Source organism: Hyperolius riggenbachi, chromosome 3 (assembly GCF_040937935.1).
Source record: "Hyperolius riggenbachi isolate aHypRig1 chromosome 3, aHypRig1.pri, whole genome shotgun sequence".
NCBI classification, from domain to species: Eukaryota; Metazoa; Chordata; class Amphibia; order Anura; family Hyperoliidae; genus Hyperolius; species Hyperolius riggenbachi.
The window spans coordinates 73,319,305-73,332,983 of record NC_090648.1 but is presented as its reverse complement, the minus strand read 5'-3'; the positions used below and the strand labels follow the sequence as shown (position 1 = coordinate 73,332,983).

General features: G+C 43.9%; 1 protein-coding gene across 5 annotated transcripts in view; it reads left to right on the top strand.

Annotated features, from left to right (window-relative positions):
• The window catches only part of PDE4A (phosphodiesterase 4A), a 479,899-nt gene that overhangs the window by 322,239 nt on the left and 143,981 nt on the right, over positions 1–13,679 (top strand). The gene's annotated exons all lie outside the window — the stretch shown is intronic.

Sequence of the window (13,679 nt, the reverse complement as noted above, 5' to 3'; positions counted from 1 at the left end):
ATTGATTGCAATTCTAGAATTGAAAAGATATAAAAAAAAATTGTATGGTGGGTCTGGAGTTGGTATAAAAACCATCAGACTCCAACTGCGACTGAGTTTATGAAACCTCTAACTCCGACTCCAGCTACCCAAAATTGCTCTGACTCCTTAGTCTAATACTTGCCAGAGCTGTGTATTTGGTACAAATACATCCGACTCCTCAGTTCATGAAACGTCCGACTCCTCAGTTCATGAAACGTCCGACTCCTCAGTTCATGAAACGTCCGACGCCAGGTACCCAAAATTGCTCCGACTCCTCGACTCCAACTCCACAGCCCTAGGTGTGTGGCCACCTTTACTCTATATGATAGGCTCCCATAGAAAACTCATTATTGGCTCTCCTGTCCTTTTACCCTCCAGTGACTGCTTACCCAGTGGTGAAATTCTAAGAAATAGTACAGCACACTATGGCACTTGGATTTATACCAGCTCTATAGAGAGTCTCACTGTAACGATTTGTGTCAGCAAGGAACAGAATTCTGATTATTAGGTGATCTGCAGTATCACCTATAATGCAGATATATACCTGATTATATGGTGATCTGCAGAATCACCTATAATACAAGTATATCAGAAGGCTGATGTGACAGCAAATCGCAATATAGTGATTGGTGCAACAGTAGTACTGATAGGTTTAGCTATACCTCACCAGAGGAGCTGGTGGGTACTAACAGTACAGCGCCCCTCACCGGAGTCAAGGGCCCTCTGGTGAGAGTAGTGATCAGACAGATCGGGTTGGCAACAGCTAGACAGATGCAGTACAAAATCGGAAGGCAGAGACAGGAAGGTATAAACAGGCAGAGTCGGCAGCAAGATCAGATGGGCAGAGGTACAGAATCACTGAGCAGAAGAGTAGTCAGAACGAGCCAGAGTCATGCACAGATAATAACACAGTAATGAATAATCTTTAAGGCTATCAAACAATTCCTATCTTGTGTGAAATCCCCGGTTTCCTCCCGGATCAAAGCACACTGGAACTATCTAAGATCTGAGCGCGAACACCAAGTATTCGCAACAGCAGACAAGTTGCGAGTGATTCAGCTAGGCTTATGAAGCAGAGGAGACCTCTCCGGCACGCCCCCTCCTATCAGCCAATGAGGAGCAGCGAGCGTCTCCTCTGACGTCAGCCGACCGGCCAGTCAGCTGACGCGCCTCCTCCCCGCATAAAGGTCCTGTCTTTGCATGCGCGCACGCACGCGACAATGCAACCCTATGTGCGACTGACAGACCCGTCCTCGGCGTGCTAGACGCCTGAGGCACGGATAGATTGCTAGGCAGGGAGCTGGAGGCAGCTGCGGTGGTAGTGCCGCAGCTGCCTCTCCAACGTTTGTTACACTCACACTGTATTTAAAGTGGACCTGCTAAGGGATTTTGTTACCTGCATAAATACAAATGAAAGTCCAACTAATCAACTAAACTCAGAAGTGAACAAGGCAAATCCTCAGAGCAGTCATACTGACCAGTGCAAATGATTAGTATTTATCTTTAGCGCATTATAACATTACTTAGCTCTAGTTGGTGGTAGCTGTGCATCCATCCATACAGGCAGAAACCTCTCCTGTTATGCTGGATACACACGGTTCGTTCCCGCACTCGATTCCCGTCGATTCGCCGCTCGATTCCCGTCGATTCGCTTATTTCCGACATGTCCGATTCGCGTTTCGATGGATCGGTAGGTCGATTTGCCATACTTTACATGGCAATCGACCTAAAAATCATTGAAATGCGCTCGGAAATGTTCGGGAATAATCGATTAGTCGGGAATCGAGCGGCGCATTCGATGCGGGAACGAACCGTGTGTATTCACCATAAAACACAAGCATCCCCCCTTCCCTATACAGTGGAATCCAGAAGACGCGAGCGTTACTGCAGTGACAGGTAGTGTTTTTAATGCCCGTTCAAGCAACCGGCAAGGACATGTATCCGCAGCATCAGGCGATCACCGACTGTGCAGCATACCAGGGCTCTTGCTGTAATATTATTGTTACACATTTATATAGTGCTGACACTTACTCCATGCAGAGAACATCAAGCAAGCCACATCACTAGCCGTTCAGTGGTCTGAGGAAACGGAAGCCGACCCACACAAACACGTGGAGAACATACAAGCTCCATCCAGATAAGAAGTCTGGACTGGGATTTTCACTTGGGAAAATATTGGGCTTATATTCATGGTTCAAAATTATTTATGATGTTTTTTTTGGCAATAACTGGTCATGTGATTTGCTTTTCAATGAACGGTGTACAGGTAGTCCCCGGTTACCGATAGGGAGAGGAACTGTAGGTCAGTTCTTAACCTGAATCTGTCCATAAGTCGAAACACTGTGCCACCTCTGCCCCCTGTACCTCCGCTATGCCACCCTGTGCTTTCAGTGCCCCCCTCTGTGCCACCTCTGCCCCCTCCGCTGTGTCATCCTTGTGCCTCTGTGCCCTCAGTGTACAGTTATGCTACTGGTTTTAAAAAAAAACAAACATTTTTTAAAATCGATTTTTCTCAAATACTTCAATGTCTTTTTGAAAAAAATATTTTCTGAACTGTTCCCAAAGAATCAAATTTCACACTTTCAAGTAATTAGTATTGGTGGGTCATTCTTAAGTCGGGGACTACCTTTACAGCTATTTTCTTGTTGACAACAAGAAGCACTTTACTTTCTTTCTGACTTCTGTTGTGTGGAGCAAATCCCCCCCCCCCCCCCCCACCCACCAGTTTTGTTAGGCCACCGTTGTGTACTTTGTATTGCTGGGTAGGCTTTAGGGCTTTTTTCCACTACCCTGCGATTTGCGATTTGATTCCGATCACAAAACACCAGGTACATTAAACTAATGGAAGCGGCAGCAGCACTTTCCATTAGTGCGATCCGATTGCGATGCAATTTTGATCCAAGCACAATTGTCCTACCGCGTTTTGGATGCTATTGAGCAGGGCTGTGGAGTCGGTCCAAAAATCCACCGACTCCGACTCCTCAGTTTATGATTCTACCGACTCCTCGACTCCGACTCCTCTAATTTGCATATTACAATTTTGTTGATTAAAAGTATGTAACATGAAATTCGTCTCTTAACTGCCAACGCTTAGGAATTTTACAAGACAACTTGAAGTTAGAAGGAAATGTAGACTACTATATTTATTCCCTTTAGACTAAAACTAGTCCTTGGTAAGAGTACTTGTAAAAGTTACAAACCGGAACAAAGAACATCTATCAGGCCCTAGGCAATGTGACTGTGGGTGCATGTAAGAATGATGTGCAGGTACTCTGCAGGGGAATGAGGAGATTGTAAACAGACAACACCTCTGTGTTCAATGTGCACAGCATTCTCAGTGGATTCCCTGCAGCTCTGTGGGGAGTGCATATGTAGAGTATAGTACTACTTTGTAACAAAGTAAACCTGAGACAGTTGAAATTAAAGTTTTATACATACCTGGGGCTTCCTCCAGCCACCTTCAGGATAATCAGTCCCTCGTTGTCCTCCTCCACCACCTGGATCTTCTACTATGAGTCCAGGTACTTGAGCCAGTCAGGCGTAGTGCGCATGCACACACTCCGCCACCAGGAGCATACTACACCTGTGCAGCACTATTGCGCAAGTGCAGAATGTTCCTGGCTGTGGGAGCGGCATGCGGCCGGACAGCGCTGACTGGCTGAATTACCAGGACTCATAGCAGAAGATCCGGGTGGTGGAGGACAGCGAGGGACTGATTAGCCTGAAGGGGGCTGGAGGAAGCCCGAGGTATGTATAAAACTTTACTTTTCATCCGTCTCAGGTACCCTTTAATTTGTAGACACCAAACCAAATTTTAACAACATATCAAATTATTTGATTTCATCAGCAAAGGGAGTGCATACATTTGCATAAATCAGCATCAGTGCAGAATTATTTCCATCTCATTGACCATCTCTATAGTGACACATCTACACATCAGGCTTTATTCTTACAGCATAGATGTTATTTAGTATATATAAGAGATTCCTGTGCACACATCATATATACTGTACAGTCACAATCAGATGTGTATATCTGACTTTAAAAATACGGGGACTGCTTTATTGAAGCAGCACAAGTAACTAATTTTGATTGGTTTATTTCATTTTTGTGGACTAAGCACAGCTATTACTGTATATATACTGTATATATACATTTTTAATGACTATTATCTGAAGAATAGAACATTTTATCATATTTTCTATTTTAATTACAGTTACAAATTCATTAGGAGTCGGAGCATTTTTTCCCGACTCCGACTCCAGGCACCCAAAAATTGCCAGACTCCGACTCCACGACTCCGACTCCACAGCCCTGCTATTGAGTCTGCTATACAGAGTATAGTAGCTCAATTGCAATCGCATTGTGGAAATTGATTGTAATCGCAATCGCATATGATTTCAGCCTGTGAATCTGGATGTGTCCTTTGTTGTGCCTTCAGTTTAGCGGACCTGCGTTCAGAACTTCCTCTCTGCTCTAAAACATATGCAACAGCATAATAACCTTTAAAGGAAAACATTCCTTTGTTACAGCTGATACAAATCCTGCAATAAGTTGCAATATGTCTACTTCCTGCTTTCATGAAAGCAGACATATTGTTAACATCTTATGTTTACCAATTAACTTCTCTGCTGTGGCAGTCACCTGACACAGGTGAGAAATCAAATTACAAATTCAGAGTAGCCACAGATGAGGGGGAATTAGACAGTCTAAACGATCTAAGTACATATAGGGTTAGTTTCTCTCTGTTTTCCTTCTGTCCTGTGCAAGAGTTCAGGTCCACATTAAGTTTTAAAGGAATACTGTAGGGGGCCGGGGAAAAATGATTTGAACTCGCCCAGGGCCTCTAATGGTCCCCTGCAGACATTCTGCGCCCGCGCAGCCACTCACCGATGCTCTGGCCCCGCCTCCAGTTCCCTTCCGGAATTTCTGACTTTAAAGTCTGAAAACCACTGTGCCTGTGCTGCCGTGTCCTCGATCCCGCTGATGTCACCAGGAGCATACTGCGCAGACTGTACTGGGCCAGCGCAGTATGCTCCTAGTGACATCAGCAGGAGCGATGACACGGCAATGCAAGCGCAGTGGTTGTCAGACTTTGAAGTCTGAAATTCCAGAAGTGAACCGGAGGCGGGGCCGGAGCATCGGGGAGTGGCTGTGCGGGCACAGGATGCCTGCGGGGGACCATTAGAAGCCCCAAAGTAAGTTCAACTCATTTTCACCCAATCCCCCTACAGTATTCCTTTAAGCTAGTCTACAGCCAGCAGATAGCATTTTGCACTTTTCTATGTTTGTATGAGGCATTGTTTTTCTTGCTTCCTCAGCCTGCTGTCTGTCCTCTGGTAAAAGAATGTGCTCAGAAATGCAGCCTTGTCTCACAGAGCACTACCAGTCTTTCACAATGATTGTACTTTTTTTTCTGATGTATGCGCTGTCTCATTTTTGTATTAGCCTTGAAAATTGTTCCAACATTCTATCCCTACTGGCTCTTACTCAAGGATAGACTTGGCTCTCTAGGAAATGCAGAATATGAAGCACACATATGGGTCTGGTTAAAAAAAATAGGGTTGAAATGAGGATGGACAGTGACCTCCATCTCTTTTTCTCATTCCCCTTCCTATCAGCTTTTTAAAGGGAATTAAAGGTACGTACACACGTCTGATTTTTCTGAACGACTTGACGTTCAAACTCGTAGTTTGAACGACAGTTTGGTGTGTGTATGAACGATCGTTAGACTGATAGCAACAGTTTTGACTGATCCGCTTGGCGGATCCATGGACTAATGGTGCGAAAAAACACTAGATAAACCTTATTCGGAGATGTGTTAATAAAACGTAACTTTTAATAAATTCGGGTTAAAATAGTTCAAACAGATTATACTACCCCTCAGTGCAAAAAGTGATACATTGGGTTGGGGATAAAGGTAATTTGTCTGTCAGACTCTCCTCCAAACTCACAATTCATGTATATTAACAACCCCACACACAACCCTACATGTTTCGTTTCCTTAATTGGAAACTTTGTGAGGGTTAACCAAAGTGCTAAGTGCCTAATGGTGCGTACACGCACTACAAAAGGCAACGACGGGCCCACTGGACCCTCCCACTAGGCGATCTTTTAGCCGACAGTAGTGCGTGTGTACGCACTGTCGGCGGACTGATAAGGCTGTTTCTGAACTATCCGCTGAGCAGATCGTTCAGAAACTGCCTTATCAGTCTGCCGACAGTGCGTACACACGCGCTACTGTTGGCTAAAAGACCGCCCAGCGGTGTGTACGCTCCTAAACTGTCATTCAAACGACAGGTCTGTACATGTATACAAACGACTTGTTGTTTGAAAATATATTAGTTTGACGCTAATAGAAATTCAAACAACAAGTCGTTTAATCAGTCATTTGATCTGGTCCATTGTTCTTCTATCCAGTCCATTGACCAGTCAAACGACATGTAAATTAGCTGTAATTAGCATTTCAAATGCTTTGTCGTCTGTGTACAAATAGTCTGAACGACTTTTTTTATTTGAATGACAAGTTGTTCAAATGACAATCGGGCATAAAATCAGACGTGTGTACGCACCTTTAAAGTGTGAGGGATATGAAGGTTGACATTTTAAACAATGCACATTGCCTGACTGTACTGCTGATCCTCTGCCACAAATACTTTCAGCTATAGACCCTGAACAAGCATGCAGATCAGGTGTTTCTGACAAAAATCTGGCAAGATTAGCTGCATGCTTGTTTCAGGTGTGTGATTCGGAAACTACTGATTCCAGAAAGATTAATATAGCCATACCAGAGCTGTGGAGTCGAGGAATCGGAACAATTTTGGGTACCTGGAGTCAGTCGGGTGATTTTCGTACCGACTCCACAGCCCTGAGTCAGATTTGTAAAGTCACATATGTTCCTCAACGTTCTCCAGCTCAAGTGAACTTTAAGCTAGGACCTAGCTGCAAGGTGGACACTTGCCTGATCTGTCACCAGAAACAATATTGTGCTGGCTGGCTGTTCGAGGTTGGGGGCTGTGCAGGCACTCTGATTGGGTCCTGGCTGGCTGAGCAGCTCTATGCAGAGGGAAGGGGGAACATAGGAGTGATACGATTCTGTAGGAACCTCCTTCCAAGTTTTTGAAAGGTATAGTGCTTCTTTGCCATGAAAAATAACTGAATCCCAAAAAAAACCTTTCCACTGCATTTCATTGCGGTCATTAAAGGACCTGCTGAGATCATTTCAGTAATCGTATTGTTAACTCAGGTGAGAATGTTGATGACGAGCACAAGGCTGGAGGTCATTATGTCAGGCTGATTCAGTTAGAATGGCAGACTTGACATGTTAAAAGGAGGGTGATGCTTGAAATCATTGATCTTCTATTGTTAACTATGATGACCAGCAAAGAAACGCATGCAGCCATCACTGCGTTGCATAAAAATGGCTTCACAGGCAAGGATATTGTGGCTACTAAGATTGCTCCTAAATCAACAATTTATAGGATCATCAAGAACTTCAAGGAAAGAGGTTCAATTCTTGTTAAGAAGGCTTTAGGGCGTCCAAGAAAGTCCAGCAAGCACCAGGATTGTCTCCTAAAGCGGATTCAGCTGTGCGATCAGAGTGCAACCAGTGCAGAGGTTGCTCAGGAATGGCAGCAGGCAGGTGTGAGCACATATGCACACATAGTGAGGCAAAGACTTTTGGAAGATGGCCTGGTGTCAAGAAAGGCAGCAAAGAAGCCACTTCGCTCCCAAAAAGACATCAGGGACAGATTGATCTTCTGCAGAAAGTATGGTGAATGGACTGCTGAGGACTGGGGCAAAGTCATATTCTCTTGATGAAGCCCCTTTCCGATTGTTTGGGGCATCTGGAAAAAGGCTTGTCAGGAGAAGAAAAGGTGAGCGCTACCATCAGACCTGTGTCATGGCAACAGTAAAGCATCCTGAGACCATTTATGTGTGGGGTGGCTTCTCATCCAAGGGAGTGGGCTCACTCACAATTTTGCCAAAAAAACACAGCCATGAATGAAGAATGGTACCAAAACACCCTCCAACAGTAACTGCAATTTCCAGCAAGATGGAGCACCGGGTCATAAGGCAAAAGTGATAACTAAGTGGCTCGGGGACCAAAACTTTGAAATTTTGCGTCCATGGCCTGGAAACTCCGCAGATCCTAATCCCATTGAGAACTTGTGGTCATTCCTCAAAAGGCGGGTGGACAAACCAAAACCAACTAATTCTGAGAAACTCAAAGAAGTGATTATGAAAGAAGTTGTTTGAGAGCATGCCCAGTCGAATTGCAGAGGTCCTGAAAAAGAACGGCCAACACTGCAAATACCGACTCTTTGCATAAATCTCATGTAATTGTCAATAAAAGCCTTTAAAACGTACAAAGTGCTTTTAATTATATTTCAGTACTTCACATAAACAACTGAAACAAAGATCTAAAAGCAGTTTAGCAGCAAACTTTGTGAAAACTAATATTTGTAAAAGTCTCAAAACTTTTGGCCAGGACTGTATTGCGTAAAATCTGAAGTGTGTGTGGAGCTCTAGTAAATCGAGGCAAAATTGTTGGTGGGACTTGAGAACATGTTTGGGGTACACTGATATAAATCTAACCATTCAATTTGGATGTAGCTACTGATATTATGCTTTTTCCTTTGACTAGCATTCCTCAGCCTCCCGAGAAATAGCTGTGGCTCCCGTGGATTATTTTTACTATCATTCCTGTGCCCTCCATGTTTAATGAGATGCTTTCATGTCTCTAGCAAACTTTATATGGCCTTCTACTTCTTCACTTTTGTAAGTTACAGAGTTTATTTGCTCAGCTGCTGCATTCTTTTGCAGTTCTCTGTACTGTGTAGATTAGTTGCCTTTTAAAGTTGTGGTAAGTAACTATCTGACAGAAGTAACTGTCTCCATGGTGTAACTGGCAGATGTAACTGTCTCCATAGCGCAGCTGACAGAAGTAACCGTCGCCATAGCGCAACAGAGAGACGTAAGTGTCTCCATAGCTTAACTGAGAGACGTAACATAGCACAACTGACAGACATGACTGTCTCCATAGTACAACTGACTGACATAACTTTCACCATAGTGCAGTTGACAGAATATACCTCCCCTTTGGTGCTTTGTGATTGGCTTTTTTACAGTAACAGGATTTTGAGGTACCTAGCTAAGCTATACAGTCAGAAAATGGCATAGCAAATAAATCTGTTGATGGCATTTTGCCTGTATGCCGTAGGGAGTGCATAGATATAAGCATAATGTTGAAGATTGCAGCATTCGCCAAAAAGCGCCATAGAAGTTTGGGCTCTTGGAGAAACCGCTAATAGAATATTGATAAAATTACTTGTATTGTACTTGATCTACCGGATAGTAGAGTGTTGGTAATTTTACCTTACTAACTTCCCCCCCCTTCCCGATATCTGTCGATACTATCACTTTAACCCCCTTCTCACACTAACCCCCACCCACTACCTATTTATTTATTGTATTTATAAAGCGCCAACATATTACGCAGCGCTGACCTACTCCTAACACAAACACCCCGACCCCCCCACACACACACAGATATCTGCTTTGCAAGCACCACCGCTGCTACCACTTTAAATAACCCTTATCAATCCACAAACCCCCGTGCTAGATTCACGACAGAGGCAACCCCACTATCTACCATGTGTACAAAGCATAAGGGCCCGTTTCAACTACACGCAGATTCTGCATGCAGAAAACTGAGTCCAATGAATGCCTATGGGCCTGTTTCCACTGAACGCAATTTTTCTGATGCAGATTTCCCATAGGCATTCATTGGAGTCAGTTTTCTGCATGCAGAATCTGCGTGTAGTGGAAACAGGCCCTAAAAGTGGCTACACACCATACAATTAAAAGATCCAATTTTTCACCATTTCAATCATTTTGATCAGTTGTCCCGAAAAATCCAGAGCTTTTCTTTGTTTTCCATCGATAAATCTGATCGAATTTCCCGTTTTTGGAGATTGGACATGTTGGAAATGTCAGACCAACTTTATCAAGAATGGTATGGTGTGTGATGGGCTGTTAATTGCTTGATGTACAGTTCCAATCAATTTTTTCTGAGCTTTCAATTATTTTATTCATGATTGGGGAAAAATTGAACGTAGGTGTGTGGTACATTGGTCAGATTTTTGAATTGTTACAGTTAGTCAGAAAAATTGATTGCTATTCTTGAATTGAACAGATATTTAAAAAATTCTATAGTGTGTGGCCACCTTTAATGTTCTAAATTTTAAATAGTTGGCATTCAAAACAAAATAAAAGCATGAGACTTTGTTCAGACTGGCGACTGCCAGCATTGTAGAATACTGTTTACTGCCGCGATTGCGCACTTGTTGCAGACACTGTGTTTAGGACACTGTATGTAGCACCCCATGTTTCGTTTAGTGGTTCCGCACCCTCTGGTGGGGCTCAAATGTGACCCTCATATGGATTCTGGTCAACTTTTTAACTCTACACTTCAGGTGGCCTCACACCATAGAATTTTTTTAAATATCTGTTCACTTCAAGAATAGCAATCAACTCTTCTTCCTGATTGTAGCAATTCAAAAATCTGACCAATGTACCACACACCTATGATCAATTTTTCCTCAACCATGAATAAAAAAATTGAAAGCTCAGAAAAAATTGATTGGATCTATACATCAAGTAATTGACAATCCATCGCACACCATACAATTCTTGATAAAGTTGGTCTGCAAAACAAAGAAAAGCTCTCGATTTTTCGCGACAACAGATCGTAATTATCGAATTGGCGAAAAATTAGATCTCTTTAATTGTCTTGCCGTGGCTTTCTCGCGTTGTTTACTGTTGCTCATGCTGGCATGTGGTTTGCACTGATTTATGTGAAGCGTTATTTTAGTGAGAGTTCCTGGACCGTACATCACACACGTGTACAAGTGCAGAAGAGGACACTTTAATCTGTGATCAGGTACATGATTTAGCTATTATAAATGCCATGGACAGTTGACTGACTGTTGCTCTTATGTTTTAAGGTTTTGGATCGCTCACAGAATAAAGCCCATTGTTGTTATGTCTTCAGTCACTGGTAACAGAATAAAGGTTGCCACGTGTCATTGTTCCGCTATGTTCCAGTGACATTTGGAAGGAGCCTGATTACTTATTGTGTCCTGTGTAACTGAGCTCTGCAGTCTGTTCCCTGGGCAGGAACACCTGTATCATACCTTACCTGTGGCATTCACAGAACAGAGTGTCTGGCTGGTCTTCAGAGCAGAGATGGGAGAGGTAGGAACATGTGATTCCAGAATTTACTGATTGCCAGACTGGGGCCCAGTACTCTGGTGCATCGGTGATAGTGGGCAAAATGATGAATTGTATTGTTGGGGATGCAGACGGGTAGTCTAGTTCCCGACAAAGTTGGATCACTTGAACTTCAGCCAATATAAATGTCTTGGTCAACTTTGGTCTGGTTCACACGGGCGGTAAATGTGACGTTTTCCTGCAGCCAAAACCATTTTTTAAAGGACCACACCAGCGGAAAAAAAATAAGCAGTTAAAATCTGACAGAACTGACAGGTTTTGGACTAGTCAATTGCCTCATAGGGGATTCTCAGGGTTTTCTTTGTTTATAGAAGCATTTCCTGAATGGCAGTTTAACTGATACCAGCTATACTCTCTACTCACGTTCACACTATTTTGGCAGTTAGATTTAGCAACTGCTGTTCAGGAAATGCTTTTGAAAACAAAGAAAACCATGAGAGTCCCTCATGAGGATAGGAACTAGTTCAAATCCTGTTGGTTCTGTCAGATTTTAACTGCTTACTTTTTTTTGCTGGAGTGATCATTTAAACAAATGCTTACGACTGCACGCACTTGTGCTTCCATACGTCCATCACATGATGTGCATTCAGAGCCAGAGGATGTGGCTGCTGGGAAGATCAGAGGAGACCCGTAACAGCGTTGGAGCAGGAAAATATTAATCTGTTCCACTGCATTACTTTGCAGAAGGGGGAGGAGTCGGCCCCCCACGATCGCTATAGTTACGCCAATTAGTTTGAGACTGTTAATATTAAATCCAAATAAATAATTTGCCCTGCAACTTTACTACGTTTTACATTTTGGCCCTGTGATTGAGTTTGACACCCGTGGTTTACATTTTGCGGATTTTCATTTAGACTGCAATGGCTCTTGTTGGAGTTTTCATCTGCCTGTTAGTCGGGCTGCTAGCGGGCAGTGACCCCGTGCCATGTTCAGCGGAGGCAGCATGTAACTTTCTCGCAACATGACCTGATTAAAGCGCGTGATGTCATAAGATCAATGCCTACAGAGGACATTTGACAAAAAACATTGATTATGACCGGAAGGGAGATGATGGGCATACAGCGGATGGTTACCCTTCTACCAGCATGGACCTGTATAATACGCCTTCCATGATAGTCTGTGCGCAGCCCGGGAATATAGGGTGTCACAGATCTCTAATGTGATACTGATTGCATTCATTAGATCACATGGGCATGTATAAATCTATATGTGTGTGTGTCTCCATTATAGAGCTGAAGTTCAGGTAGACAGCAAAATACGTAGAAGAAATATGGTAAAAGCAAGGACTCAAACCCACTAGCAGCCTTTCCTAAGCGCTAGTGATTTGAAAAGCTCTTGCTAATGCAATGCTATGGGGGATTTTTATAAAATCACATCTCTCATGTGGGATCACACCCATAGCATTACATTAGCAAGAGACTTTCAAATCACAAGCGCTTACAAAAGGCTTAGTAACAGACTGCTAGTGGGTTCCAGGCCTAAGACGTTGTACTTTCCAAATTATTTATAATTCCAACCAGTCAGTCCTGTGATTTTAGACAGCTTAGCAACACAGAACTGACAGCATTAGGCCTCCTACAGTTAGGGTGCGTACACACGCACTACTATAAGGAACGACGGGTCCGTCGGACCCTCCCGCTTGGCGGGCGTTCCAGCGATAGAGCGTGTGTTCAGTCTATCTGCAGACTGATAAGGCTGTTTCTGAGCGATCCTTTAGGGTCAGCTGGATAGCCTACTGGATAAGGCTGTTAAGGCTGCCATACACTGGTCGATTGCTACCAGATCGACCAACAGATAGATCCCTCTCTGATAGAATCTGATCAGTGAGGGATCTCTTGGCTGCCCATACACTGCAAACAGATTTTGAATTGATTTCAGCATGAAATCGGTTCACAATCTGTGGAGCTGCCACCTGCTCACAGCCTTAGCTCCCCTTGCCAGCCGCAATACATTACCTGTCTGCAATTCCCCTTGTCCCCGCAGTCTCTCACTTCCTGTCCCGCCCTGTCACACGCAGAAAGTTCAAACAGTAGAGAGCCCTCTACTGTTTGAGCTTCGCTTTCTCACAGGGCGGGACAGGAAGTGAAGAGAAGATGCCGGAAGTGAGAGACTGAGGGGACCCCGGCACTCGCGCCGGCCGGACAGGTTATGTATTGCTGCGCCAGTCGTCGCCGTATTGAACGCCGCTAACGACTCGCTCCCAACCCGCCGGCGATCGAGCAAAATTTTCTGCCTGGGCAGAGCAACGGAATCAATCTATTTCGGATGGAAAACGGTCGATCGGTCCATATTTGCGTTATCGATTTTACAGCAGATTCGAACACAGTGATCAAATCTGGAGCGAAGGGTGCCCAGAATCGTGA